The sequence below is a fragment of the Bison bison genome, unplaced genomic scaffold, assembly GCF_000754665.1.
Source record: "Bison bison bison isolate TAMUID 2011002044 unplaced genomic scaffold, Bison_UMD1.0 scf7180017864382, whole genome shotgun sequence".
Classification (NCBI taxonomy): domain Eukaryota; kingdom Metazoa; phylum Chordata; class Mammalia; order Artiodactyla; family Bovidae; genus Bison; species Bison bison.
Window position 1 is genome coordinate 248,261 of NW_011494954.1, and position 26,215 is coordinate 274,475.

General features: G+C 31.9%; 1 protein-coding gene across 12 annotated transcripts in view; it reads right to left on the minus strand.

Moving 5' to 3' along the window:
• Positions 1-26,215, minus strand: part of LPHN2 (latrophilin 2) — a 202,110-nt gene that overhangs the window by 172,406 nt on the left and 3,489 nt on the right. Inside the window, exons 2-3 of one of the 12 annotated variants that reach the window (XM_010857558.1) lie at positions 25,801-25,931; positions 19,215-19,306 (exon numbers count right to left, since the gene is read on the minus strand). The exons of 8 other annotated variants lie outside the window; for them this stretch is intronic. The gene's annotated coding sequence lies outside the window, so the exon portion shown is untranslated. Of the gene's footprint in view, positions 1-19,214; positions 19,307-25,800; positions 26,164-26,215 lie in introns of those variants that run through there. 3 more of the 12 variants (XM_010857565.1, XM_010857556.1, XM_010857557.1) reach the window with 3 other exon arrangements.

Genomic DNA, 26,215 nt, shown 5'->3' on the forward strand with positions numbered 1-26,215 from the left:
CTGGAGTGGGTTGCCATTTCCTTCTCCAATGCATGAAAGTGAAAAGAAAGTGAAGTCGCTCAGTCATGTCCAACTCTTCGCGACCCCATGGACTGCAGCCTACCAGGCTCCTCCGTCCATGGGATTTTCCAGGCAAGAGTACTGGAGTGGGGTGCCATCGGCACATAGCTAGGTTCCTCCAAAATGATAGACTACACAGATAAACTAAATAGTTTACTTATATTATTTCATGAAATCTTCACAACATCCTGAGGAAATACAAAGTATCATCCCCAATTTCCCTTAAAATGAGAATACTTAACCTGTTCAAGGACAGTAAATAGTAACAGGACTGGGATATAAGACCATGGTCTACAATCACTATTGTCACTAATTAAGTAGTTCAGATAAACCTACTCACTTTGTGTGTTTCATTATCTTTCCCTTTGGAATCAAAAATAGAAATAGAACAAAGTCATTTTGGGATTATGAAAGTGAAGAAATACCAAAAGAATAATGAGTTGATTTTCAAAATGTTTACATAAGTAAAACTAACATCCCTCAGGTAATGATAGCTAAATGTTAATTTTTAGTATTTCCAGTGAGCCATCATAATTTTATTCATTTTTAGTGCTAGTTTAAGTACTCACAATATATGTTATAAATTAACAAATTATTCTGGACAGATGAATCTTATGAACCAAAATACCTGTGAAGTTGGTTATGAGTCAAATTACAAACCTAAGTATTTCATCAAATAGAATTAACAATGAATCATAATAGTCATGGAAAGAACGTTTTAATGTTAATATCTACAATATTATGGTCTCATCACTGTTCATGCGAACAGAAAATAAAAAATTCAATGTTGCTCATGAGATGCAATCTTATACTCAGCTAACTATACTGGATCCTTTGTTCATAAATCATTGTTACTAGCCATTCTCTGAATCAATATTCAGATTCCCTCTTGGTCTATATATATAACCACTAAATGAAATAATAATGACCCAGGATCTGCCATATATTAGATCATCAATATCACCATCAGGGGTTTCTTAAATGTAATGAGGTAATCTGAGTAAAGTATGTCAAATGAACTTAAAAATGAAAAATTAACTATAGAGAATACGTGATGAGAAGCTGAAGAAAATTTTGTGAAGTATATAGCACATTGCCTTTTATAATCAATAAATGATAAAATTCAGCTGCAAGCTATGTCAGTATATATAGTGTCATCTCAACTTGCAATTCTAAAATAAAATAAATAATGTTAACAATAAAATTGCATGTATGTCAGTTTAAGCCAATGATTCGTGATTACATTCTAGATATTTTTGATACTGAAATGAGTGTTACTTATTAATTATTATATTTATGCATTGGTCCTGTGTTAGGTTCTAAAAGGATTATGAAACAGATGAAGATATGATTGCCACTTTCAAAAAATTAAGTCTTCTAAGGATAATTAAATACATTAGAAAATGATTAAGACCCCAAATATGCATTAATAACTGCTAAACTCCTCAAAATTTAATGGTAATAAAGATACTTTACACTAAAATTATGAAAGAGAAGAGAAATAAAATTTATGAACTTGTGTTTCCCTTGAAAACCTTGTGTACCTTGCAGACTTAGGTCAACCAATATTATCGCCTTTGCGGGAAAACTACACACGATCAAACAGCAAGATGACATAAGGGACTTCTTCCAAAAGAGGCAAGTTCCTGTGCCTTAACCAAGGTCATTCTTCATGAAACCCTGCATTCCATACTCTATGTTCTGTGTCTACAAGCAAAACTTAAAATAACAGTATTTTATTGCTGCTAAGTCACTTCAGTCATGTCCAACTCTGTGCGACCCCATAGACGGCAGCCTACCAGGCTCCTCCATCCACGGGATTTTCCAGGCAGGAGTACTGGAGTGGGTTGCCATTGCCTTCTCCATCACTACTTTTGAAAACTAACTTCATTAACAACATTAGAAATAAAGCTGTAGCTTAAGTTAATGAACAGAACAGACTCTTACTTCCAGTGTTAGACTGAGATTCTATGTGGTCTACAGGTCTGATTCTTTAAAGACCATTCAAAGACTTGTAGGGGAAGGAAAGAAAAATATTTATAGACACAATTAAGAAACAGCATGGACTGAATTATTTTGAATGATTGTTAAATATTTTAAAAAATTAAAAACATAAACTGTAGTTCATTATAAAATTAAAATACAACTTTATGTTTCAGTGCTTCTTAATTACTAAACTCACGGAGTGAGGGAGGTATGTGGTTTTTAGAAGAAGGATTTTCAACTTTAAAATATAATTTTATAATCTCTATTAAAATTTCAGGTAACATTAAAGTGGGAACAAAACTGTTTAATAAAAAGAAATATTGCTTATAAAAGGCTGAGAAAAACTGACTAGAAGCTTGAATTACCTGTCAAGACTCTTATCTGGTAAAACATGTATTTCTGCAGCATTTCAGCAATTTTTAAATAAATCTTCCTAATCAGAATACTGATATTTGTGAAAAATATACCCCCTGTCACTCCTCCACATAAAAAGCAAAACACTGTCCTTAATAATTACCAAAGATAACAAGTAATTCTTCAAATCTCTTAATCTAAAAATTATCAATAATATCCCATTATGTTTAGAAAGATTAGAAGCAAGAAATTATACAGACTGATATTATAAAGTAGAGATCAGGAAAAGTTTTTCTGTAGAGGAATAGATAAGTAAATATTTTAGGCTTCAAGGACCACAGCATCTCCATCACAACTATACAATTCTGCCTCTATAGCACAAAGCCTGTCATAGACAATGCGTAATGAATGGGCATGGCTGAGTGCCAATAAACTTTACTATAAAAACTACCAGCCAGTTTACCAACTCTTGCTCCCATACAAGACGGGGACAACTGAACACAGTTCAGTCAAATAATGAACTGATCAATATCAATGTCTACCAAAATATTCAAACCGACTTCAGTCTATTATTTTAAGAAATATTTAAATGTTAAAGATAAATTAACCATGTTGGAACAAGAAAAACAAAATAAAGCAGCATTATATTGACCATAACAAATTAGTGTTTCAGTGTGTGTGTAACAGAGCCAGATGGACAGCATACAGTGATTGGGGAGAAACTCCAGAAAAGAAAATAAAAGGCATTACCACAGAAGCTATATCTTACTACTTTGGCAGGGTAGAAGGTAAAACCAATCAAAACAGTAAGTAATGGGAGGCTGAAAAATAATGAGGTTTAGACAAGGACCCTTGAGGTATTCTACCACTAGTATGATGGTTTCAAATAGCTGTCAGTAAAAGTGGATTCAAACTTGTGAAATTTCTGTCAGCACTGTTATTCACTCATATGAAATACTGGATATATCTCAGTCCCACATACTGTATTCAAAAGGAAACTACTAAATTCTAGTTTCTTCAATTTCTGCTATAAAGCTAAAAATTCTACAAAACCAAAATCACCAATCTTACTCCAAAAAATTATGATGTCACAATAAATACATACATTTCTTTTAGAACAAAAGTATTTTTAGAATTTTCCAATTCCCTATATCTAGTCTCTTCCCAGTCAATATTTGACTGCTACTATTATAGTAAATACTTTTATTTTCTGCAATCTAATATTTCTTGAAATTGAACAGCCACACTGTAACATACCACAAGAATACTATTTCTAAGCTACAATTAATAGGTATCACATTTAAAATACACGAAGGCTAAACTTTTCTATCAATATTATATATAAGACAAAAGAGCGGAGAAGGTTACAAATTTTTAATAAGAGCATTATATTATGGTAGTAATAATCTAGGTGTTTTACTGAAAGTGAAGTGGATTACTGTAAATGAAATTTCAGTCCTGAAAATGTCCTTTCAGTTTTACAGATAACACAAAATGACTTTTTTTCATGTCTCTAGCGATAAGGATAAATTTGCCACACATTTAAATGGTGCCTTCACACTTCCCACCCTGACTCATGAATTAATAATTTAGTGACATTAATACAAGAAGATAAATGATAAAAAGGTTAAGGCTCATGGGTCAACTATATATCATACTTCTTTTAGCACAGCTAATACTTCTCTGCCAATTATAGCTAAAACTTTTTAACAGTTTTCAATAGCATTTTTACAATCTAAGTAGCAGCTTATGCACACACAATTTCACACAATTCAGGCTTAATAAATCTCCTGCTGGTACCAAACAATCATTCTAGGGGATTAAAGTGCAACATCTGTTAACATTAATAATGTTTTATATAGTCACATGTATTAAAGAGGACTCTACACCATTATTAGTCTTCTAAAAATCCTTCTAGACCAATATACTGATTTAGCATGAATTATGCATTTATGCTTCACAGTAACAAAGAAACACATTAATGTGAAATGGTAAAATTAAAAAAAAAAAATCACACCCACTATGGAGTAACAGATTTCCTTTGACCTAAGCTTACTAAGTATACCAGTACATGCACAGATACATACACACACAAAATTAGCTCAGTCTCTAAAAGTTTTTAAAACCAAAAAAATCCTCTGAAGAATTAATTGTAAGTTAGGATAAAATACACTGCTGTGAAGATGAAAGTTACTTCATTTTCAGGTAGTACGCATTCACTCACAGTTTCACCGATTCTTTCCCTGAGATGTCTTAATCCCCTTTCATTCCTTTCATTCCCTCTGCCCTTACTTCTTTCTCAACTTGTATAAAATTTCTTGGCTAATTTCTGGCCCTCCAACCAACTTGCCGACTTCTATTAGATTAATCTTCCTAATTTCACTCTAAACCATAAAAATGTGTAAAACTGGAACTAATCCTAGAAATCACTTTATACATAAGACAAAAATGCTTAGGGTTGTGACTTAACAAAGGCAGATCTCAGAAGTGCTGATTTGCAAATTTTCTCTTAAGTACATATATTATCATCTCACTAATTTAAGTATCACAACAAACCTAGTATCTCAGTTTTAACAATAGAGGGACTGGAGGGGCAGTGGTAAAAGGAAAATGTTTTTTAAAAAATTGGCAAAAAGTAAAAAACAGGAATAGAGCCCAAAGGGATCTAACTTTAAAAATAATTCAACCCTCTATTTCTGTCGAACTTGATTTTGAATATGCCCTTCAAATTCTAGTTAAGATTTATTTTCACCCATATAGAAAACATTCCCCTCCTTTCCACCTAAGGAAATTCTTTACAAACTTCCACCTATGCCATAAAGCCAACAAGATCCCCTCCAACTGAAAAAAAAAAACCTCTTTCTTAAAATTCCTTCAATCACTATGTGTACCATTTGTATAACAGTGATTGGGTTGGTTAGCTTATAACTCCTCTTCAATTAAACTTTTAAACTATCATAAAAACCTCTTTTGTAAACATTTTCAATATTTATTTTTCTTCAATGTAAGTCTCTTCAAACCAAAAAAAGAAAAATGTCCAGGATACATACTCTGTTCAAGGCATTGAATCTGGTACTGTACAATACAATAATGTGGAAGATTATTATAACTTTTAATGGATGTTAATTACTATAATTTTTAATGGATTTCTTTTTAGGCTAACAACTAACCTAAGAATAAACATCCTTTACTTCCTACTCTTCCTCTTTAACAATTAAAGTAATTCAATTTTTGGAGCATGGGAGGCTTATCCTCTCCTCTGCACCTTTCTTGGCATATTTCTGCTATTCCCTCTGCCTAGAATCCCTTCTGCTAACGGCTCTTCCTCTTCCAAGACTCATTTTAGGCCGATCACTTAACTATCTTACTCTGTCCCTCCCTCAGCCTCCATGTCACACACCAGAGGAATATGGCCATTTGTGTACAAAATACAATATGCCTACCACTAACACAAGATTCTGAAGTATTTTCAAAATCATGCGTTAAATGAAAATAGAACACATGACTTTCACATCTATAACCTCAGTTCTGGTACCCTTGAGTAATGCCTGGCAAATAGCATATAATAAATATTTTCAACAAAAAAGGAAAGAAATTAGGTAAATAGAAAGGAGAGAGGAAGGAAGGGGTGAATGAATAAACTGAATGTTCAGGAATCGATCTGAGAAAGATAAAGAAAAGTAAATGAACTCAGAAACTGAAGTATAAAGTTGAAAAACAACATTTTTAAATGAGAAACAATTTAGAGAGCTCCTAAAATAGGGAATTTTAAGCATTTTTTTTGAAATACTTTAATATTGAAGAACTGCCCATTTAAGACACAAAAAAACAAAAATAGCTTTTTTCAGAAGTTGAATTTATCACTGTTTGGCATAAAGTAAGTTTCTGTTATCATTTATAGAAGTCAAATAAACTCCCTCAAGGAAGTTTTAAAAACCACCAAGCCTCCTCACTGTAAGAGGAAGCAAAAAGGTCCACTATTAGTCAGGAAACTAAACCTACAACTTAGGCCCAACTAAACTCAAGTAGAATAATCCCCTGATGAAGTTTTTCTTTAAAACTTCAGATTTCCTTCAACTTATGATGGGGTTACTTAAATCTCTATAAACACATATGAGTTGAAAATATCTAGGTCAAAAATACATTTAATGCATCTAACCTACCAAGCATCATATATTAGCCTAGTCTAAACTAGCTTCCTTGGTAGCTCGCATGGCAAAGAATCTGTCTGCAGTGCAGAAGACCTGGGGTTCAATGCCTGGATCGGGAAGATCCTCTAGAGAAGGGAATGGCTACCCACTTGAGTATTCTTGTTTGAAGAATTCCATGGACAGAGTCCAGTAGTCTTGCCTGGGAAATTCCATGGACAGAGGTGCCTGGCAGGCTACACGACTGAGCGACTAACACACAAAAACCTAGCTTATCTAAAATGTGCTCAGAACACTCACAGTAGCCCACAGTTGGGCAAAATCGTGTAACACAAATTCTATTTCATAATAAAATGTCGAATATCTCATAGAATTTATTAAATACTGTACTGAAGGTGAAAAACAGAATGATTGCATAGGAATAGATATTTGTCATTGTGGTTAAGAGCTGCAAATCGCTGCCATGGCCCAGCATCAAGAGAATATTGTAGGGCGTACAGCTAGCCAGTAAAGAGTCACAATTCAAAAATCTGAAGTAGGGCTTCTGGTGAACACATACCACTTTCACACCAAGGTAAAGTCTAAACATCTTAAGTCAAACCATCGTAAAGGGAAAGTCGAAAAATCTTAAGTCAAACCATCGTAAAGGTAAAGTCAAAAAATCTTAAGTTAAACCACTGTAAATCAAGGACCATCTGTATTTGAAAATTCAGTAATTAAAATACTGAAAATAACTTAAAACTTTAAAAAGTACTACAAAATGTGCAATTACATAAAACTATATTAAGTATATCTGAGAGATCTGCTTTTAAATAAAACAGTACGGGGTAAATAAACAAATCTGACATTTATTTTCAAAGTACGCTAAAAACAGGCAAGATAATTTTCTCTTGCAAAAATTTTTGACAAAATGGGCTTCCACATCTACATATTCTCCCAGCAATGTTTTGAATGAGAAAACACTGTTTCCAAAGTGAAATCCTCTTACAAGTCCATTTTTAAAAATAAAGATCAATATAAAGGTACAATAACATACTTAATCACCATTCAGAACAAAGAATGAAAAAATTAAAACCCACACCTCGTTTCTGCTCCAAAATTACAGGACTGACATTAGCATTCTAATCCAACACGAATCTCGGGCTTATATCTCACCTCTATATGAAAAAACAGTAAATTTCACACTGGGAATTAAACTTCAGCCTTAGTTTGCAGTTAAGGTATCTGACATTGCCTATAATGCACACAGGTCGGCACTGCAGATTTCTTTCTTTTTAGTATTTTTGATTTACTGCAGCTGTTGAAAAACCATGGCTACTTCTAAATCCTAACTTTCCACCCTTCCACAGAACAGCATTTGCAATTAAATTGACTAATATACAAGTCAAACAACGTTGACAATAAATCTAAGCAGCTTCTTTGCAGAAAGATGTCTGAATGTCAAATATGAAATTTAACAAGTTTTAATAATTAGACTCTGTAAATGGTACAATATATATGTCTGTCCTAATTTGGGAAGATGAGCTTCTCACATAATACTAATCACACTAAATATAAAAACACGTTCTGGCGTTTCACTAACTTAAATCTTGAAACCCTACAGCTACAATTTACAAATTTAATTTTATTAATATTTTTAATCAAACCATAGTTATTATTCAGCTTCATATAATGCAATTTAGAGTAGTTTTCTGCTGTGAATACCAGAACACAATGAGATTTTAATCAGATTTTAGTATTAGCCACTAGAAAACATATTGGAAACCAGACAACCACCACCACCCCCTAAAAACCTTTCACTTCAAATTAAACGTAAAGATAATCCACCTGTGATATCTAATTACCCACTGAAGAAAGAAATTGCAGAAGAATGACTCTTTGAATACTACAAAATATCTGATGCCAAAATTTGGGCCACCTCTGCTAAAAGATTATATAAAATATTAAATGCTATTGTTCACAGGTTGCTAAGTGAGTAGATGGTTACACCATGGATTTGTTAGAATATTTTGTTAAAATTTCTTACATATCTTATGACCATTAAAAATGTCTTTAAAAAAATTTTTAAAGATGTCTTTTTAAACATTTCTATTTTATCTTAAAATTCACAATACAGTATCAATAACCACATTTAGTTAACCTCCCTTTATTTCAGGTTGATTACCTTAATGTGAATCTGTTTTCAGCATAACTGATCCAGCAGTAGAAAAAGGGTGAGAAGCCAGCCTTCATACCAGGATACAATTCTGACAAATACCCTCCACTGACTTCCTTTTAAAACTGTGAATACATGGGAGGAACCTAATCTTTAGGATGATTTGGGGGCAGGGATTTTGAAGCTATGATTATAGGTCAGGAAGAAGAACTACCAAAAAAAACCTTCCTTGGGATGGTTTTCATATGGTAATTCAATCAGGCATCTTTACTGTAAGAGTAAAATGAGAAAGACAATTTATATTCACAGGTGGACGGATGGGTATACATCAATACTTCCTGTTTTCAGTATGAGAACATCAATTATGATAAAAGTCAGGTCAGTTAGTGACATACCAGATTCAGGAAGATAGCAAGAATAATAGAATACCAATCATAAAAAATATTCAAAACCTCTGGGCAGATTTAAGAAAAAGAGTAAGAGGGAACATACCAAAGAAAAGTGAGAGAAAAAATAAAATTTAAAGAATGATAATAGACGTCAAAAGACAAAGCCTATACTTATTACACTTATTATTATCCTTATAATTCCTATATTTAAGAGGAATCAGAAACTGGTTAAGTTCTAGTGCAATTTATTGTGATCTTCATTATCATCCATGATAAATGTTTATTCAAAAATATATTGAAGGCTACTCCAAGTTAATTGCTAATAATTGGGGCTGATAGGTGCTTCTGGTTGTTGTTCAGCCTTGTCACCCATAATTAACAAGATATAAAGGATCAGCTACAAAACCTGAATGTTACTGCTGGGTCTAAATAACAGAAAGCTACTGAGGAAATGATTTCATTCTTCTTATAATGAACAAGACGTAGCTGGGAAATTTCCTATGTACCAACAGAATAAATATCTAAGTTCATGATTTAGAAAAAGAGAAAGCTAAAATAAAGATAAATTGCAATGAATTAAAAAGGGGGGAGGCAGGCTGATAGCTAAGGAAACCTAAGAGTATTGAATTAGTTGGTTAAGGAGGTACTAAGAATGTTACTAAAATGCAATGAAACAAAGAGTATCTCAACAAGTCTAATCATGACAAAAGAGCTCTTTCACTAATAAATGAATATTTCTCCCTAACCAAATTATAATTGATGAATTTTATAATCTTCATTATCTTGAAGGCACCTCATAAAAACACAAATACACACCTAAACTAACATGACGTTAATCAACTATACTCCCATATAAAACAAAAAATAATTTTTAAAAAATCTGAAGGAAACTACAAACCTAAGTAGAACACAAATTAACCAAAAACCTAAACCAATAGTTTCAAATCCACATAATAAGTTCTCACTTTTATCAGCACTTGATAAAACATGAATATCTCTTAAAGATATGCAGGTATATACTCAAGAATATTTTTAGAGACATCTAAAGGAAGCAAAATAATAATATTTCACAAGTCACATTAAAAATATACATATCAACTTGAAGCAATTTTTGCACAGCTGATATTCTTTAGGCATAATACACACACCTCAAAATAGTGTCAGAAAAATGGGTTCGTTCCTCCTCCCTCGCTCTCAATAGGCTAATGGCAGGAATGAACGACTCGTATAGAACCTAGGTTTTGATTCCTAGCTCTACCTCTACCCCGAATTCAAGCAGTGGCCAAATTCTATCCCATCATTTAAAAACTTTTCCAGTTTGTCTATTGCCACTGCCTCTCATCTGGACTGTCATCTACACCTTCTAACTAGGTTTCTGTTTACGCCAGTATTTCTGTACTCTAGTTCATTAGTTACACCATGATGACAGCAGTTAAATATAACACTTGCTTAATTGAAAATATTAACAGCTTTTTATGGCCTTCATGATAATGTCTAACCTTAGCATACAAGACTCTTTGTAAACATGCCCCTAAGATCCCAGTGTCATCTCCCTCTACTTCCTGGGCAATCCATATCTTCCATACTTCCTCTTAAGGCACCTTACTAAGGTACCATCCGCCTTTTTTTCCCCCTGATCTTTGTCTCTGACTTCTCCTCCTCCTCAAAAAGCCTTCATCTGCAAAAACCCTCCTCTGTTTTCAGATCTGTTTAAATGGATTCTCTTTTTTCCATGTTATTCATTTTAAATTCACTCCTGCTACCCTGTATTTCCACAGCCCTTCCTCTACACTTCAGGTTGGAATATTACAGTATAATTATAATTATTTGCGGAAATATCTGTTTCTCTGATGAGATTTTAAGCACCTAGAGAGCACAGTCCTTATACAGTACATTTTTTCAGGCAGGGCCTCAATAAATGGCTCTTGGTTTAATATAAAAACAATTAAAGCTCTGAAGTTAATGGATAAGTAGATGAAATGTGCTAGTAGGAAAAACTGCACTTGTAAACAGTAAAAACAAACAATATTTTAAAATATAGACTTTAAGACCAATGAAAGTAAGTGTATACTTTTGGTATGGCAATTTTGACAAATTTGATACTGTAAGTACAGTCACATTTTTAAAACCACATGTGCAGCCATAATAATCTCTGTGGCAATTGTAGGAAACCAAAAATAACACCCTGAAAGTAAAATCCAAAGCATTACAAATACTGTGAATTATTAAAGTAAATCCAAGTCGTTAACTGTCATTTATACATATACAACATTGCCAGGAAAGGTTACTGTGAACTACAGAAGAGTTAACTGTACTTTGAGAACATACCTGCATATGAAACATCCTACTTTTCAAAAGATAATTTAGGTATGACTTTTATTTTAATTAAACTCTCAAAAATTATTTATTATAGTAAAAATTGGCCACCACTGTGTATCGTAATACAATTTAACTTATCAAAATTGGGAGTAAGTTGTAGGATAATGGCCAAAGATGGATGGCACTGGATTAGTGACATCTTCTGACTTTGAGAAACCTATAAATTGCACAACACAGAATGGTGACAAGGTTGACCTAAAAATTAAGATTTACTTCTTTCAAATTTACCTTTATGATCTTATTTGTACCCTATAAATGTCCCTTTACATTAAAAGTTCATGTAAGGAGTTTTAATTAGATTAACAGTCTGGAATATAAGCTAATTCCAAAAATGGAAACATCGGCCTTTCAGCTAAACAACCAAATACACCACTAGGTATCTGTATCATACGGTGAAAGACAAAGACAAGTTTATGATTATTATATCACAAACAGGTACACACACACTAGAACAATTTTCAATTTTTTACAATTTCTAATAAATTACATACACATTAAACCAAAAGCTCTGCTGTTCTAGATTTATTATTATTCAACTTCTTCACCCGTTGTGCTTGCATAGAATCAACAAAACTCAAAGTACATAAAGGAATTTCACTACTGAAGATTGGGAGCTTCTAATTTCCACTGAATTGTTTGTAAAAATAATTTTCAATCTATTCGTAATTGTTGCAATAGAGACAAAAAAGTCAACGGTTTCTATACCATCGTAATAGGTGATTTTAACCTAGATGTCAAACACTTAAATTTCATCAATTTTTGATTGTGTGTTAAAATGATGTAAAATATTAAAGCTTTAATAAGAGTTCAGCATTAAAAAGTCAATTTGGTAAGTAAGGAATGAATGTTCAAACAGATAAGTGGAGCTTTAAAAATTCTGAATGGTCTAATTGTGATACTGTCCAAAAGTTAATTTTCATTAGCAGTGTTAATGAAAAATTTAACTACGTAGCTAAAACTACATACTGTTTCCTGGAATTCTTTCTAATAGTTTTAGTTTGATTTTCTAATTATTGATCCTGTTATAGCTCCCTATCTAAAAGCCTATCCTTATACAGGGCTGCATAAACTTTCTACTGTTTTTAGATCTCTTTCACGCAATAAATACAAATTAATGTCAACAAGTTAAAACAGTAGAAGTGCCACAAAGTTTAGCAAAGTCATAAATTCTAAGAGAAAAGATAAGAGAAAATTAGCAGAAACTTGTCTTATGCAGAATGCAATAATTTATAAGTTTAGATAATACAGCCTAATTTTCAGCCAAAAAATAAGATTAAAACAATGGTAAATCCTAGCAAAGATATGATATTATATAATACATACACTTTCCTTACCATATTTTGGCTGAAACAAATCTAAATAAAGTAGGATGGCAGGCCAATCAAAGGCATCGACTATGCAATGTAGCTGCCCATATCAGTCCTTTTTATACACAAACTACTTTTTTTTCTTTTAAATAATTTTATTCATAACACAAATTTTAATTAAAGGATGGAAGTACATATGCACTCCTCAGTCATTTATGATGCTTCAATGAAAAACTTATTTTCTATGAGAAAAATATATGTGAAACAGAGTTTTTATTTTGTAGGTTGAATAAAAGTATGCAAAGTATAAAAAGATCCCTCTTATGTTACAATGAATTGTCAGAACTAACATTAAAAGAATGTTTTACAAGAGTTGAATGACAAGCATGAAAGTATAACAAATTACGGGGACTCAATATATATTAAGTCATATGGAAAAACTTTGAAGGTCACCAACAAATAATGTGATTTCATATTAAATAAAACAAAAACTATTTCACATTAAATAAAACAAAAAACATCGATTACTAATCACTCAGTTTTTATCTTAGCTCTCTTTAGGAGGTCAAACTGCAGCTTCCTTGGGAAGTCAAATGAAAAACATGATTTAATTTTTTTAAAGGAGAAATAAGGCCCTCAGCCATAAATTCAGAAATGAATGATACCAAATTATTTAAAAAAGGCCTGAAGAAAACACTCTATCAGAGGGAATGCCAAAAATACAAAAGCAATACACAACATACCAAAATGACATTCTTAAGAAGAATGCAAGAAATACCTGATATTATCATCAATTTTATAAATATAAATAAGATCTGTGATAACTTACTTTTTTAAAAAACAGGCAAAATAAGCTTTAATAAAGTAAGCTAACAAATTAAAACTATATTTTAGCTTATTTCCAATTAAAACTTAACATCTTGGTGAGCTAACTGCAACCCTCTTGATAGGCTCGTCTTGGTTTTCACAGAATTAACAGGCAATATAGAGAATGAAGCTATTAGTGTATGATTCTCAATATTCTTAAAATACTTAGGCAATAGTTGTAGTATAGTTTTCAATTTAGTACTGTTTTAAAGAGCTCTAATTCTTGTTCTCTAATTTCTTTATAGGATATTCTTATACTATTAAAAAATAACTCTAAATGTTTTTGAAAAATTGAACTCTAGAAAATGTGAATTTGAAGATACTAAAGATTTGTTCTTATGTTTTTTAATCATATATTATTAACTGAATAATAACTGTCTTAAAAGATATCTATTCTCATTTAATGAAATCAATTATAGGTTTCCAGGCTGAAATGTCTAAAGAACTTAAGTACTTAATATATTAGTAACACAACACAAAAAAAAAATTAAAAAAAAAAAAAGGGAGACGCGGCAGAGGGAGAGCAACTACATTATTAAAACAGCCAAGTATAAAAGTTATGATTGACCATCAAGTTTATTATAATTCTACATCACCACAATTCTACAAAATATTTTATAAGCACTATTCAACCATAAACTCCTATACACATTATAAAGATAGAAAAGTGCTTTGAGAACTGTGTTCTTAAATATATTAGTGTGTTGCAGCTGTTAAGCGAATCCCACATAGCAAAGAGTTAAAACAGAGACTTTTTTGAAGTGTAATTTAATTTCAAAGATCCAGTATTTATTTTTATATCAGGTATTGTGGACCTGATTAATTAATTACTCTAAGAGATAACAAAGCATTTGTTACGATGCTCTAACAAGTAGTAAAATGCATGGCTAAACCTTTTCCCTGAACCTAAATCAACTCTTACTTAGGGCCTCTCAAATGAGTAATAATAACTACCTTGCTTTGACTTACATTTGGTCAAAACAAAAATGCCTTCTGAATCCATAAACTGGTTAAAAGAGCATTAAATAAAAAGTTCTTTTTTTAATTACACAAAAATTCAATGATTCAATGGGTTTTCTTTTCCTTCTTATAACTGATTTAATTAAATGACAATAGATACCTTTTAAGACAAGATATCTTTTAAAAAAAGTATCTATTAAACAGAAATATAAATCTCCAAATATAAATCATTTGTATGATTAATGACCACATTTACATTGAAATACAAAAATCAAATTTAAGAGACAAAATTGTCCATAAGTAAAAAATCATCAGTATTTTTAAATTTCAGGTATTTGCTTTGGTGTTGGATGTTTATAAGGTAAATCAATTATGTCTAAATTATTGGTAGTTTGTAATATCTTTGTTGATAAAAATAGCATACTTTTTATTAAAAATACCTAATATCTTAAAATTTAATATTTTTTAAAATGAATAGAAATTTGATATTCTAAGGTCTTAAACATTTTCACTTTAATATAGCTTTGAATTAGCAATATTAGAATGTCACAAAATCATACCATACAAAGTGTACATAATAAAATGTAATCTTTTTAAACTTCTGTTAGATTTCAATTTGAATAAATCTACCAAATAGATAATCAGAAATGCCTTTGAAACGTGAAGGCACAAAGACACTGTTCATTTTTACAATTAAAATGAAAGGTATAGTTTTTAAATTCTGGTAATAAGGCAATTTAAAATATATTTTTAAATTATTTTCTGATATAGTTATTAAAACATACAGTTCACAGTTTTGCATTTCCAGACTCTTCAAATAGGTATATATAAAAGTCTGGATAAATACTATTTAGAGTTTACTTTGAGTTTATTATGTAGATATAGTTTTGTTAATGTGTTTAAGATGTTAAACATTAAAATATTTACCTCTGAGTTCAAACAGTTAGAATTTCTATTTTTATTATTTCAAATATATATTCATAACACTATTACCCTTATCTGGAGAATTTTTCTTTATATTGTAGTCTATTCATAATATCTTATTTAAAAAAGCCATCTGCCCATATAGATGCAGAAACAATATATACTCAACATTAATACAAAAGACATGATGTCTTATCATAATTCATATTCTTTTTTACTGCTCATTCCTAAATGTTTAATAGAAATTTTTTGGTTATTTACTAAGAATGCCAGGGTTATTTTAAATGGAAAAGCAGATGCCAATTAACTTTCTCATCATAAACATCCTCAATATAATAAAATAACAATAATCTTTCTACAGCAATAATTTAACTTTTCACTAGCACATTTTCTTCACAATTCAAACTTCATTATTTTAAAAGTTGCTCAGTAGTCTACCTTTAGATTAAAGACAAAACAGGTAGAACTTACCCTAGCTGTGCCTTTCAATAACCTCACAGAAGTTATGTACTCTGTGACAGTTACTGTTCCTCACGTAATAATTTTCCTGGAATGAATTCTCTCTAGTAACCCTTAGCTCACTGCAAAGAGAGGTGTGGCATTTAAGGGAAAAGAGTAATGAACTATAATATCAGATTCCATATTCCAATCCCTATCATATTTAGCACCAACTATGACATGGTATGGTAAGAAATCTCTTTGTATATTATTTAAGGCAATGAAGCAAAGTTGGCAGTACAGGATGTCTATCCATAATTTTATGGAAAGGAACATGTGGATATGTTTGTAAAACATAGCATGTAATCCTATTGAAACATAATTGCTGTTGCTAATATTCTTACCCTGATATGTATATGTTCTGCATCAATGTAGCACAGACTTGTTAATACATGACCATGCTGAGAAGGTAATACTTATACAAAAGCCCATGCCACTACCATAAATCTCCCTATTAGACAACAGTTTTCATACTCAGAGAGGCATTCAGTATAATAGTGAATAACTCAACTTTTCACATTAGTAAAGATTAGCTAATAATATAATAAACCCACAACAGTAAATTTCATCAAGAAACAGTCTTTTAAAATACAAAATAAATATTTTTGTCATCTCATCCCTTGGTAAACTAAGGAAAAAATAAACTATTATATCTCTTTTCAAGTATGCTTAAATAGATAACCTTTCTTCCTCCTAACGGGCAAATTCTGATAATGCTACCATACCAAAATGTAAAAATTAAAATGAAATGATTCATTTTTAGTAGAATTTAACATGATATCCTATCCTTAAATTTCCTGGCACAATTAAATATACACAGGTAATTTGAAAAATCTGCTCACTAAAAATTTGATCCAAATGCTCCTACAGGCTTTACATTTAGATTATCAAAACACCTGCTTGCAAAACTCTCTATTATTTCTGAGTATCTGGTTAATAATTTTTTAGAAATTAGTTGACTCAGAGTTCACAAACAAAATTCTGTTTCTAATCAAGCAGTCTTTCATATCTACATTCATTTTTTACCAAGCTAGAAAGCAGTTTTCTAACCTACTTAATAAAAGGTCCTTATTAGTAGTTTACCCGTTTTAAGTGTCACTACACAAATCAATCCATCTTTGCAAGTAAAAATCACTAATCCACGTGATTGTTTTTGTTTTTAGAAAAGAATACATGCAACAAATCTAATCTGATCTACTAATTAAATGTAGAGGAATGCAATTTAGTCCTTATCATTAACTGATTGTTTTATATTTTGCATAATCTGGAAAATTATCTAAAATTTTTGAATCTTTTAACAATTAAGTATTAAAGCAGAAGATGTCTGCAGCTATCCTCCCAGAGCTTTGGCCAATCATTTAAAAAAAGCAGAATCTCAAGATGAACCTGATTCACTATCTTCATTGTCTATCTAGGAAATTTTACTAATTAAGAAAAAGTAAAAAGTATATCTGTAATCATAAATACAGAAAATCATAAAAACCTGGCATTTATTACTGTAAATTTCACTAGAATTTGCCTAATCTCAAAATGCTTTATTTTCCTTAGAATAATTTTTCTCAAACAAAAATAATGTTAATAAAATATCATTTTCAAAAGGGAAATGATCAATTTATACTGCCTTGATTATTTTATCTCATATGCAAGCTCCCTCTACAGGTAATAACAAAGGTTGGCAAAAATATTTGAAACATGTAGGCAATTGTGTGGTAAAGATGCAGAACATAATTGTATAAAAATACTATTATCTAGCATTGTTCCTCCTCCTTACCAATTACTTGATAAATAACTGCTCCTGAAAATCTGTGGTTCAGCATGATTACTCTTGCCCAACATCTTGGTTAAGAACACAGCTAGAGCAGTCAGGATACACAAACTTTTCATATTTCACCCAGAGGTACTCTCACAGTGTATTTCAAGGAAAAGGAAGCATTACCTTGCTTACACAGCACCAGTGTGAAACTGGCAATTCACCCAAACCAAAGCTGCCCAAGACGTTTACCTGGTGCATCTACTAAATGCGAAGCAAGCAATCCCAAAGTGGCTTCTTAGGACTGACTCACAGTCAAAGATAAAAAATCGTATTTAAACTACAGTTACAACCACATTTTCTTTTTATTTAGAATAATTCATAAATTTAACCCAGAGAATATCTTCTTTTGAAAACTAAATGTATTTTCATTAATTCAATACAAAGAAAAAGAAATTCAATTGCTTTCCAAAAATTTTCTTTCTCTCTCCATAATCTTTTTTAGAATCTGTTTTAGATTTCTGTTTACACATTCTCCTTTTTTGCCACGTTCCTTTGCCCAGGTATACGGAGATAAGATGGATCCTTGTCAATGAAGAAAAAAAAAAGCCAGGTTAAAAACCATTTCAAATTCTTGGGGCAAGGTGTTGCCAAAAAAGTGTTTCATTTTAATTCCTCTCTCCTTTAAGATTTTTGGCATACCCCACCTTTATAAGGTATAAGCAGTGTTTGTAAATTTGATGCAAATTGTTTGACTTACCTATAAATGAATTGACAAGCTTATCAAAAGTGATTTTTTACAAACTAAGATTATTAAACAAACTATTATGAAAGATATGCTAACTTTCATGCTAAAACATACAGAAATATAGATATCAATTATATTTATTTTTTCCAATTAAAAAAGAAAATAAGGTTAATAGGAAAAGCAACTTAAGCAGAGTTTTTAGTGAGATTTTTGCTTAACAGAAAGAAATAAAATTTTGTTTCACTTATATTTTTAAATATTCAGACTGCAGACCTAGTTTAAAATCAAAGGCAATATAAAAAGTGGGTTCCAAAGGCTATGGGTGACAAAGCATTTGCAGCAGAAAAAAACAAAGGAGGGGCCTTCCCCATATTATACCTCATCGAGAGCACTATCAAGAGAAGGCACCTAAATAGTAAACATCTTTCACACAGCAGGCAGAACTTGGAAAAGGACAAAAACAACTGTGTCCTTAGTAAAGGTGAAAATATCAAGGATATTATAATTTTAGTATAATTTTTATTTGCTGATGCATATGAAGCAAAATCAAGTGTTTTAGGATTACGTCCATCTTTTTCAAAATGGAACAAGATTTGTAAAATGGATCAATTCTTCATTCAATACACTACACCTTTATCAAATTCTATGAAAATATGTGCAGTCACTGGGATATAGGTACATAAGCTTACCTCATCAAAATTAATGATTCCCAAGCTGTCTTGAACATTTTAAACCATAGAAAAGTCAAGAATTTTAAGATTTAAAATACACCGTAAGCATCCTGAGATTAAAAAGATGAGTGAAGAAAATGTTATATAAAAAATGTGTTCTGTAATACCTAATCAATAACAACAACAGTAAACAGTAAAAAATGGTAAGCTTTTAAAGCACAGGAATAAAATTTCTATTCTTCCAGTAGAATAAAAAAATAAAAATTCCAAGAAGAAATCCTTGCTTCTAAGTAAAGACACAGGGAAAATAGTTTTCAACATGATTTTTTTTATGTAGTAATTTGTAGTTGACAGCTAAGTAAATATAATCTACATAAAACAGAAATAATCTATCAACTAAAGACCTTGTCAAAAATCTTGTAAACTTACCCATTACGTGAAGAAATGATGTCACAGTATTTAATTTTAAGAATAAATGATTAAAATTAAAGCTCACTTTATTTATTTATTTTTTTTTAAGCTCACTTTATAAACAAACCACAAAGAATTCTTTTTCCTCTCTCTACAGATAGACACTACTTACTATCCTCTACTAGAGAAAGCATGAGTCAAAAGCAAGGTCACATAGACCGCCCCCGACGGCCAAGAACCATCTTTGACAGTAATTGGGGTTAGATTATTCTCTCACCTAAATCCAGTGCAATAATCTGTTTGGGGTGTGGACTGATGTAAAAACACCTACAAAATGAGGCAAAGTGTGCATAACACAAGAATTAAATGGTCCAAAGGCAAGAAATACCTTTGAGAACAAAACACAGATCAAGTAAAGTCATATCATTTTCAAAGTCAGTTTAAAAACAGATATCTTAATCATTTTACATTTTAAACTTGCCTCTGTGCTAATTTTTAGCCAATAACTGTCAATTAACACTGATGTATACAAAGGAACAAAATGGAAAATGTATGCTTATGTACCTACATGTTTGTATATATTTGACCAAGAAATGATTTAGAGTATTATCTAGTAACTGAAAGAACAAAATTAAATCCTTCCTCTTTTATTATGTATCTCACAATGCATTCTTCTTTGCTACTACAATGGCTAATGTTTTTGTTATTCATCCAGAAAAAGATACAGTGTTGTATCTGGTTTTGTTCTAACAAAGTAATATGTGACCGAATTGATCTGAGTCTAAAGTTAAACATTTTTTCAAGTTCTTCTCTCTCTCACGTTTAAAACTGTTTTTATCCGTTTCTTTTCACAGCTACCTGATGAAAAAAATTTCAAAGTTACTTCATGCATCTTAAAACAGAATTAAGATCTGATTATTTCAGGAAGTTAACTTCTGTTCAACCTGCCTGCTTTTTAATCTTGCATTTCTATGTTTATTAAAGTACTGAATCTATCCATTAAAAAGTCTCCCAAAGAATTTTCAGCTTTAAGTAGGCTTCTTTCAAGGAACTCATTTTGAAATATTGAAATTCAAAGATTAAGGTGTAATCCCTGGGTGTGAATTTTAATGTTTATAATGGACTCCTCACAGATTGGAAAAAATCAATGGCAAGACCAACAGGGGCCCATTTTGCTCAGCATACCTTTTCTTGTCAGGTCGTGATTAATGCTGTGCTCTGTAGAGGGAGACATTACATCCGGGCTAAAACAGTCCTAAATTTTACCCTCAGGCAGAAATCTGATTTAAACATCTCTATTTAAAGTGACATTTGTCCTCCCTTTTCAACTGGTTTCCCCAGAAATTCCAGGAAGTTGACTTCATGACCTAAAAACCACCGGGTGGTTGTGAAGAGCAGTTGTGCCTGTCCTTGCACTTCAGTAAATCTGGGCGCCAGAATGAATCCAGGTAGTAATAAAACAGGTGCCCAGCTACTGCGCAGATGAATCCCATGCCACTTTACTGCTACAAGAATTTAAGACTTAGAGTTCAGTGGAATTCTGGAGTCATTAAATATTTTGAGTATGTGTTTCTTTGGCTGATAATAACCTAGCTATTACTACTGATGGACTAGTGTCTTTTGATTCATAAAATTACATCTGATTTTTCACTACAATGATTTGAAATATCAACGGATTACAAATTCTGGAAATCCAGAAAAGCAACAATGTCATGGAATAGCTTCCATTTAAAAAAAAAAAAGGAGAGCAAACAGAAAAAATGTTCCTATAACGAAAGTCCCCAAGTAAACAAGATGTATGTGTATATAAACAGGCGCCAATATTCTTACACTGTGAAACATGGTAACTTTTGATATTATTAAGCAATTTAGACACTGCTGGCAAGTTCCTACTAACCAAGGTAATCTAATTTCTGTTGCTTTTCAAAGTAAATTGATTTTTTTTTCTTTTAGCCGTCTGGTAATTGAACAAATTTATACAACTGTGATGGGATTTTACTTACCACCACACAATGCATAAAATCCTTTACAAAGACAAACTATATTACTTTATAAAACTGCATTTTTGTTGTAATTAAACAAATTGTATTTAAACTTGCTCTGTGCTTCCAAAGCAAGCAATAGCATTTTGCTATAAGCTACACTTTACTTGCAGGTGTTAAGCGGTTTCTTCATTTGCTCTACCTTTTTTGAAAGATAATCTTTACAAAATCCAAGAATTTTTCTGGTAAAAATAGCTTTTAAAAAACTGTTGGCAAGAATCTATTGGAAAGTGTAAATTATTGCCTACATTTAATACATCAGATAAATGACCTAAAATTTTTTTTAATAGTTTTTATCATTTAGGACTTTTTCTTACATTACACCAAGATCCACTTAAAAAATACCTACTTACATCAAAACAGCATTTAAGGGATTTTCATAATTTATGCGTGCGTGCCTACTCAGTCGCCCGTTTGTGTCTGACCCTGTGACCCCATGGGCGCCCCATCAACTGTAACTCAGCAGGCTTCTCTGTCCATGGAATTCTCCAGCCAAGAATACTGGAGTGGGTATGCTATTCCCTTCTCCAGGGGATCTTCTCAACACAGGGATGGAACTCAGGTTTCCTGCACTGCAGGTGGATTCTTTACCATCTGAGCCATCAGGGAAGCCCTCATACTTTATAACGTATAATTAACAAAACCTATATATTAAACTTAATAGACCACCCTGAAGTCTTGAATAAAATTTACGAATCAGATCCTAGTTGTAGTTACTCCTTTAAAAGTTATCACATCAGGTCAAGAAAAATGATATTATTTTAATATTCTAATTCCATAATTCTAATAAGTACTAACTATCTAAATTAATAAATGTCCTTTTTTCTGAAAGCATTAAAAAATAATAATAACCACTACTTCACCCATCTTAGGTAGCAAAAAGATTTTAATAACAGTTTCAATTTTTCTGATAACATTAAGTCTAATTATAGTAATCCAGATGATCAAATACTTTTCAATCTTTCTTGATTCAAATAATTCAATCAATAATTATTTGAAGAGATGAATATTTGGGTGGGCCTATAGACTATTTAGTGTTATATAAGAAAGAATTTAACGAAGCTACGATTTTAGTCTATCTTTAAAATAGAAATGCTTTCACCTTTCTTGTAAATAGTTACAAAACCTAAACCTGTATCTGTTAAGGTAATGTGAACTAATACTTAAACAAATTACCTTAGTAATTGATATGACCAAAACAGGATTTTAAGACCTTTCCAGGTCTAGCAGCAAAGTTATTGTTTTTAAATAGCAATCCTATAGGATACTAAATTCTTCAAATTTCCAAAACTAAATCTATATGCAGTTAATCTGTGCAAGTGGTATGGATTCTATTAATATGAGAACAGATTTCTACCAGGTAGGGTTCGGCTCATTCCTTGAAAAATAGACTGTAAAACTCTCTTCATTTCATACTACACTTGTCAGTAAACTCAGTGTTATTGAGTATTTATTCACAAAAGTTAGGTCAAATAAATATTTTGATAGAAAACAGAGCAATAACATTTTATCACTATGGTGTGCTTCTAGTGATCTTCTGACCTTTCCAACATTTGTCTTAACTCACATATTCCTGTATTACTTAAGACCTTAAAATATTATTTTAAAAATTTTAATAAAACACACAAAGCTCAAATAATAATCAAACAAAGTTCTAACCTTAAGTAAACCTGGCTTTTAAAGCAATCTCTCGCTAATTTTAAGAAAGGAAACGCCCAGAAGCTTGGTGTTAATGTTTCTGCTCATTGTGAAAAGTGTAGCAATAGAAACCCCAACTGTTTGTCTTAAATTAAGACTTAAGAGTACTCCATGTGAGATCTGTATATTTATACTAGTTTTTATAACATCTGTAAGTTTTGTTGTCTGTTTTTGATATTAGTCCACTAATAAAGCAGAGAATCAAAAGCCTGGAAAAATTATATTTATTGTAAATCTTCAAGTCCAAACCTCAAGTAATTAATTGGTTTGTTCTACCCCACATGATTCAATATTCTGATTTCCCCAACTACCTGCTCCCAGAGCTATCTGCATTTCTAAATTTGTTTTGTTGCCAACACATAGTAACTCAGTGATTGAAAATGGCAGCTGAAGTGCTTCTACAACACATTAATTTTTCTCTAAGTAGTCCAATTTTGTCATCTAAATGTTGAAAAATCTTTTCACTGCATTTTACACCTTTAGAGATTTGTTGAATTCAGGCTCACCATCATATAAAATGAAGAGCAATGTTTTCAAGACAATTTTTAGATTATCACTAATAGCTTTAAAGGATAATGTGTTTTCTTTATAGCACTCTGCATTCAAAGCAGACTAGTTAACAGCAACTTAAGTGCAATAATAGCAATTACATCAATGTGGGCTTTTTTACCTCAAAAGTACTTCCCAGACAACTGAAGAGATCAGATAAGTAAACTATCATAAAATGATTTCAGGGTAATAATATACAATTTGAATGCCACTAAAAAAAAATTCATCTTAATCTGAAAAAAAATTATCCTATTTCACTGAAGACTTACAGTATTAGGTGATTAATGGTTATTTTTCTCTACAAAACTTTTTATTAATTTTCACTTTTAAAAGGAAAACAAGGACTTCCGAATGTGTCCTTTTTAAAAAAAAAAAAAAGTCCCCTCTAATGAAGGGGTATCAGTTCATGTTCAAAATCAACCAACCATCAAAGGTAGAACTGTAAGAGATACCTGCTTACAAATCTCCAAACCATCCCTGAGATTTATTTTCATCCTAAAACTAGGTTTTAGAAAATCTAAAGCTAAATAAATAAAACCAATATTTCCCCAGAAGTTGAAGATAGTATTTCTCCCTTGGCCCATCTGCTTGCCATAAAATAATCCAAATGACCTAAGTACCTGTTATTTATTTCTTTATTCATGAATATTGAGTTATTTAAAAAATTCAGAGAACATATTTCTCTCCAAGTGCAAAAAAAGCCATTAGTATACGCTATATACATATGAAGAAAAATCTCTAAGCTGACTTCCAGAGTTCACTATTCAATAAAATACAAAAATTTGAGACAAAACAAATCAATATTTAAGCAATTATCTCCATATACAATTCATGAAAAATCTGAGTATCACTTCGAAATCTTTTTCAAACTTATACTTGCAACAGAAGTTGCATTAACCAAGTTTATGTTGCTTTTAATACTCAAAACTCTCCACGGACTTTTTTAACCTATAAATTTAGCAAGTGTATTAAAGTTTCCTGAGTATACAAATGAGTGCCCTTTCATCACAAGATTCTATTGCTTTATACATTAATTAAAACTTTCTCAGCCATTTTACTAATATAACAAAGTGCAGACCTTAGAAAAGTATTAAGTTAACAGGAAAAGCTTTCTCACTCTCTCTTCCACTAAAGGGACCCCAAAAGACAGGCAACAGTGACTCTCATAAAATAAAAGGTCACTCTTTTTCTAGGAACAAACCATTTATCAATAGAAAATAATTGTCTTTCCATTTGCAAGGGCTCCACAGCAACAGACAATGTTTTTAGCTCACATAATTACAGAACAGTAAAAGTTCAGAAACACAGCCTGAATCCACCTCCCCATTTTTACCCTTTACAATTCTCATTGCCCTTTGGGCCTCCACTTGGAAGCAAATGGAAGACAGGCTGAAGTTTTCTCAATTGAGCTGAAGCTAAGAAACCTTTGATATGCTAATAGTCCCCTTCAAACGGTAAGAATTCACACTTGCATTAATTCAAACAATTTGTGCAGAATGATGTGAAATGGCACCTCTTTTAGAAGCAAGCAACAAAAGGAGAGAATCGGAATGTCTGAAGAAACTAAACAACAGAACATTTGTTCTGCAGCATTCTATCATGCATAAACCTACTGGAGGATGGAGGCGAGGGACTACAAAAAGTTCCACAACACACCTGAACCGAAGTATATTTTCTTATAAAGGGTTTCTCAAGTATTACAAAGATACTAAATTTAAGTTACAAAGTTACCCTTTACCTAGGTCAAGAGTCCCATCACAACTGGGAATGTTGCCAAAGACACCATACAAACCATTCTACTTTTCTGCTATGGAGGCAGATTGCCTCCTTGGTGCCCATCTCTTAAGGTCTGCCCAAGATCAAACTTGATTTAATAAACGACATCCCAACAGGCAATTATTTACCAAACGGATGTGACTTTTCCTCATTGTGTAACTCTTGAGCTGAGCAAAGAGCAAACTCGGTGGGGCCCGTTCCAGACACAAACATTGACAGGAAAATGAACGGACCAACCATGTCCGTTAAATGTACGTCTCTGAAAGAGAGAAGTACACATCGTGTAAAGAATGCAGAAGAAAATTTAAGAATTGGGGGCGGGGCGCGGAGGAGAGTGCCTAAGAACCTGGCCTTTGTAACGGGAACCATATGGTTGGTGGCTGCGGCTCAGACGCTCCCAGGCTGCTTGGAGAAGCTGCTAAGCAGCCTGACACCTTTCAAGAAACAGGAGGAAAACATTTCCTCGGTCTGAATCTGAGACAAAACAGTTTGCATCGGGAAGAACGGAATGAGGGGGCCAGCGAAGGGGGAAAAGGATGGGGG